This window comes from Sciurus carolinensis, chromosome X, assembly GCF_902686445.1.
Source record: "Sciurus carolinensis chromosome X, mSciCar1.2, whole genome shotgun sequence".
Taxonomy (NCBI): Eukaryota; Metazoa; Chordata; class Mammalia; order Rodentia; family Sciuridae; genus Sciurus; species Sciurus carolinensis.
Genome location: NC_062232.1, coordinates 97,212,464 through 97,218,159, shown reverse-complemented (window position 1 = coordinate 97,218,159; position 5,696 = coordinate 97,212,464). Strand labels below are relative to the sequence as shown.

Here is a 5,696-nt window from a genome sequence, read left to right as displayed (position 1 = left end):
CTGCATCTATATTAACATGAAAATTGGTCTATAATTTCCCATTTATACATATTCTTTGTCAGGTTTTGGTAGAAAGATTTTGTTAGCATCATAAAATTAATTGGAATTATTTCTTCTTTTTCTATATTCCAAAAAGTTTGTGAAATATTGAAATTAATTGTTCCTTCCAAGTCAAGTTCAGTTTCTCATAAAACTATACCAAAGGGGTTTATGGGGATGGGGAATGTTAAATTATTGACAATTTATTTAGTGTGATTATAGGAACATTTCTTCTTGCATTAATTTAGTAAGTTACACTTCCATAGGCATTTCTATATTTCAATTAGGCTTTCAGACCTAATAAGGATATCTTCAATGTCTTCTTGATATTTTTAAAAAATATTTTTAATATCTGGGGTATCAGTGTCACTTTTAACATCAGGAAAGCAGCAGGAAATTTGGCACTTCTCAAAAACTCACTTACCAAAACATTTTTGTTATATTGTAAAAAATAATCATATGGCCATTATTAATCAATTCATTGTGATGTATTTATAAAACAGAAAAATACAGCAGCAAAAAATGAATAAACTAATAGATATCAATGTGAATAAACATAAATATAATGGTGAGTGAGAAAAGCAAGTTCCAGAACCTCATATACAGTATGAAATCATTCTTACAAATGTATTAATACACACATATGCACACATGTTGGAAACATGAGAAAGCATAGTCTACAGCAAAAGCAAATTTATTATTGTGATTACCACTGGGATTGAGGAAGGGATTATAGGCTGTGGAGCAGAGAATTGGGTAATTCAATTTTGTAATTCTTTATTTCTTAAGAAAACCTAAAGTAAATATAAGCATTCATTAAAATGTACTTTCCCTTTTACTAAAATTTTGATAACAAAGGTCATGAGATGGAAAAGAGCTTGTAATGGATCATAAATACATTCAGTGTGACTAGAATGCAATCAAATAGGTATAGGGTGCCATGAAATACGGTTTTATAGGGCAATAATCACCAATTCATACAGAGTTGTTAGACCATGGGGAAATTTTTGTGTTTTATTTAGTTTTATTCATAGAAGAAACATCTGTGCCAAAGGAAGTACAGGCATACCTCAGAGATATTGCAGGTTTGTTTCCAGACCACCACAATAAAGTAAATATTGCAATAAAGTGAGTCACAATTTTTTGGTTTCCAAGTGTATATAAAAGCTATGTCTTGATTTTACTGTGGTCTATAAATTATGCAATACCATTATGTCTACAAACAATGTACATATATCAATTTAAAATACTTTATTGCTAAAAAGGCTAATGATAATTTGAGTCTTCAGCGTCATAACATTTTTTCCCAGTGGAGGAGTTTCTCAATGTTAATGAATGTTGACTGATCAGAGTGTTGATCACTGAAGGATGGAGTGCCTGTGGAAATTTCTTCAAATAAGACAAAAATGAAATATGCCTCATTAATTGACTCTTTTATGAAAAATGTCATTGTAGCACATGATACTATTTGATAGCATTTTATCCACAGTAAAACTTTTTTTCACAACAGAAATCAATACTCTCAGACATTGCCACTGCTTTATCAACCAAGTTTAATGAGATTCTAAATCCTCTTTTGTTATTTGAACAATGAGTAGATTTCATCTCAAGAAAACACTTCCTTTTCACATCGTTTCATCATGAGATTGTATAAATTTAGTCACAGCTTCAGGCCAGACTTCTAATTCTTTTGCTATCTCCACTACATCTGTAGTTACATCCTTTGCTGAAGCCTTAAACCCCCGTTAATGTCATCCATGAGGATAGGAATCAACTCCTTCCCAACTCCTATTAATATTGATATTATGATATCCTCCATTGAATCATGAATATTCTTAATGGTGCCTAAAATGGTAAACCCTTTCCTGAAGTTTTTCAATTTACTCAGCCCAGATCCATCAGAGAAATCATCATGGATGGTAGATATAGCCTTATAAAATGTATTTCTTAATAAGACTTGAGAGTCAAAATTGCTCCTTGATTCATGGGCTGAAAAATGGATGTTGTGTTAACAGGCATGAAAGCAAAATTACTCTTGTATATCTCAGAGTTCTTAGGTGGCCAAATGCATTGTCAATGAGCAATAATATTTTAAAATAGTGTTATTTTCTGAGCAAAAGATCTCAATGATGGGTTTACATATTCAATAAGCCATGTTATAAATAGGTATACTGTCATCTAGGTTTTGTTGTTGCATCTATAGAGTACAGGAAAGGTAAATATAGTACAATTCCTTAAGGACCCTAGATTTTTGGAATGGTGCAGGAGTGTTGACTTCAACTTAAATTTGCCAGCTGCATTGCCACCAACCAGAGAGTCAGCCTGTCCTTGGAAACTTTGAAGCTAGGCATTGAATTTTCTTCAGATATGAAAGTACTACTCAAAATAAAAAGGGCTTGGGATGTGGATCACTTGATTGCTTGTTAAACACCTCTGGGTTCAATGCCTGGTACTAAAAAAAAGTAAGTACTGGATAGCATCTTTTAATATTTTAATATAAGTCTGCTTTATCTGCATTGAAAATCTGATGTTTAGTGAAGTCAACTTATTTATCTTAGCTATATCTTCTGGTTAACTTACTACAGCTTTTATATCTGCACTTACTGCTTCACCTGGCACTTTTATGTAGTGGAGATGGGTTCTTACCTGAACCTCATGAACCAATCTCTGCTATCTTCAAACATGTTTTCTGCAGCTTTCTCATCTCTCTCAGCCTTCAGAGAATTGAGGATAGTTAGGGCCTTGCTCTGGATTAGATTTTGGTTTAAGGGAATGATGTGGCTGGTTGGAGCTTCTATCTAGATCACTAAAGCTTTCTCCATATCTTCAACAGGCAGTTAGAATTCCTAATTATTTGTTTATTCACTGGAATTTTGCTTTTTATTTCCTCTAAGAACTTTGCATTCACAACCAAGCTGTTTGGCAGAAGAGACCTGGCTTTTTGCCTATCTTGATTTTTAACCCCTTCTCATTCCCCAGAAGAGTTCCCCAAGTACACTTCTACAGATGGTAAATAAAAGCATCTCATATATATCCAGCTCAACTCTATAGGCTTGGAAGAAGACATAACACTTGAGCATTTAAGAGTATTACCCTAGCAAACAAAGAGGAGACTCTCAGTACCCGGCCTGGCTTTGTGAGATTGAGAGAAAGTATACAATTTCAAGAAATTCCACCAAAGTGAGATGGAGAAGGGTGAAACAGTCATATCCATAGAAAAACTCTGAGACTTATAATTAACTAGGCTGTTTTATAAGTGTTTCTTTCCTAACACCAGTAAGGAAAGATTGAAGGAGATAAATCCTTCTTCAGATGAGTAGAGAGAAATGCAAGACTTCAGGTACACACACACATGCTCACAAAATAAAAATAATATGACACTACTGAATAAATAGAATAATATTCTGATAATCAACCCAGATAAATGGAAACCTAAGAATTGCCTTGAAAAAAATTTCAAAATATTTGTTTTAGGGAAATCCAGCAAGCTACAAGGGAACACAGATAGAAAACCCAATATAATTAGAAAACCAGTGCATGAATAAAACTAATAGTTCATTAAAGAAATAGAAATCATAAAAAGTACAAAACAAATTTTATGGCAGAAGGATACAATGAATGGGATGAAAATAGAATACAACACGGGACATCAAGAACTGATTGAAAGGCTGGGGATGTGTCTCAGTGGTAGAAAGCCTATGTAGTGATGAGGTAGAAATCAGGAACATTAATATTTGTATTATATGAATCCGAGAAGACAACAGAGAAAGGAAGAAACAAAGTTTAAAGAAATTATGTGTAAAAGTATTCCAACTCCGGGGAACTGCTGGAGACTTAGTGTCTGGTTTTTCTCTGGAACTTCAAACAATGCTTAGCATATCTCATTTTAAATAGTGAATGTTTGTGGTCTGGATAGATGAACAGATGGATCAACAGAAAGAGGTATTGTTACTGGTTTATTTTAGGCAATGAAATTTATGATTAAGAGGAGAGTTAATCTCTAAAACAATACCAAAATTTTAACATTAGAATGGGTCATTTTTGAAGTCATCGATTTATTGTCTTAGCAAGTATATCTTAGGTTTCAGAGGAGAGAGAGATGATTTTCCCAGCATCCTTTAAGCCTATGTTGTCCTGGATATCCCAGCCAGTGTTCTCTATAAAGCCCAAACTGCTTCATAATCTCGCTCAGCATCAAAGTATTCTAGGTTTGGTGTCTCCTCAAAGTCATTATCTGACAGCATTAGACACCATTATACATCTGTGCATAGAGTGTTTTTAAGTAAATTTGAAACTAGACCATTGACTACTTAGAAGATGGTAGTTAATTACAATATCTATAAATTTGGCATAAAAATGGCTATCCAAATTTGGTATAAAAATGCTACTGAAATATTTTTTGTAGTGATTGAAATGGTAAGATTTTAGGGAAGGATTATGGATAGCCATAGAACTACAGACCTAACTTAGGAGCTTTAGCCTGATCCTCAAAGTGGAGAGGAAATAAGTAGACACTTGTTAAGTTATATGGGGAAAACGAGTATTCTTTTTTTTTTTTTTTTGAGGTGCTGGGAATTGAACCCAGGGCCTTGTGCTTATGAGGCAAGCACTCTACCAACTGAGCTACATCCCCAGCCCAAGATGAGCATTCTTTAAAGTAACAAATTTAATAGCTATGAGATAAAACCTGTGGTGGCAGAATCCTAGTATTACTTGGCCTACAGTAAATGTATCATTTTGGCCTCAGTCTTTTCAACTGTAAAACAAAATGATTGTATTGGTAGCTATTTGCAGTTGGTTCCAGCTCCAATATTCTATGAATTTATGGAGAAAGTGATTCTGCTGCAAATTACGGATTGTTTGGTTCAAGGGACAGACAGGATGGTACATTGGAACTTAGCAATTGTCACAACTTATTCACAAAAGTGAAGTCTCATTATATTGTCTCAGATGAACAATTGTATAATCAATCCAAAAGTTATACAGATGACTGCTTTGTAGGAGGGCAACATATTCACAATAGAAATTGGTGACCAGGCCCAGTGCTCGCACATATCTCCTGCAACAAGACCCTGCCCAGCATGCACCAGGTCTGGTGTGCATGCCCCACACAGTCTGGCACCTGCGCTGCAACTGAGCATCTATCGACACATGAGGTTAACTCTTCCCACTACCATGGATTATTCCTGATCTGGAGGCCAACATCTCTAGTGGGGGAGCACCCTTCTTGTGACACTGAATTATCAAGTTCGTCTCAGGTATCAGGCTACCAAAGACTAGGAGGTTTGAACAGTACAGTATAGTTTTATTGTAGATTATTTTATTAGTAGTATTATTACGATTTCTCCTATTATACCTACTATTATTTCTACTTTTATTAATATATTTCTCACTATATTTTCTTCTTATCTATCTGTTTCCTTTGAGACTCTTCCTCCCTTTTCTCATACTAACAACCAATTTATTTTAATTCCACTTCCACTATTCCTACAATATACTACCTCTATAGACTCACTTCTTATCTCATTAACATTAAATCCTACACCCCTCCCCATCCTCACTGTCCACCATTAGAAATTGTGGTCCTTATGGCAAACCTATTTGTTATGCTGTAGATAATAACAGAAATCATCATCTTTGTTTATTAAGACAATATG

General features: G+C 34.3%; 1 non-coding gene across 1 annotated transcript; it reads right to left on the bottom strand.

The window, feature by feature from the left end:
- Positions 1–4,599: 4,599 nt before the first annotated feature.
- Positions 4,600–4,673, bottom strand: Trnam-cau (transfer RNA methionine (anticodon CAU)). Its single transcript has one exon. It is a non-coding gene; the product is annotated as a tRNA-Met (tRNA).
- Between the last annotated feature and the right edge of the window lie 1,023 nt (positions 4,674–5,696).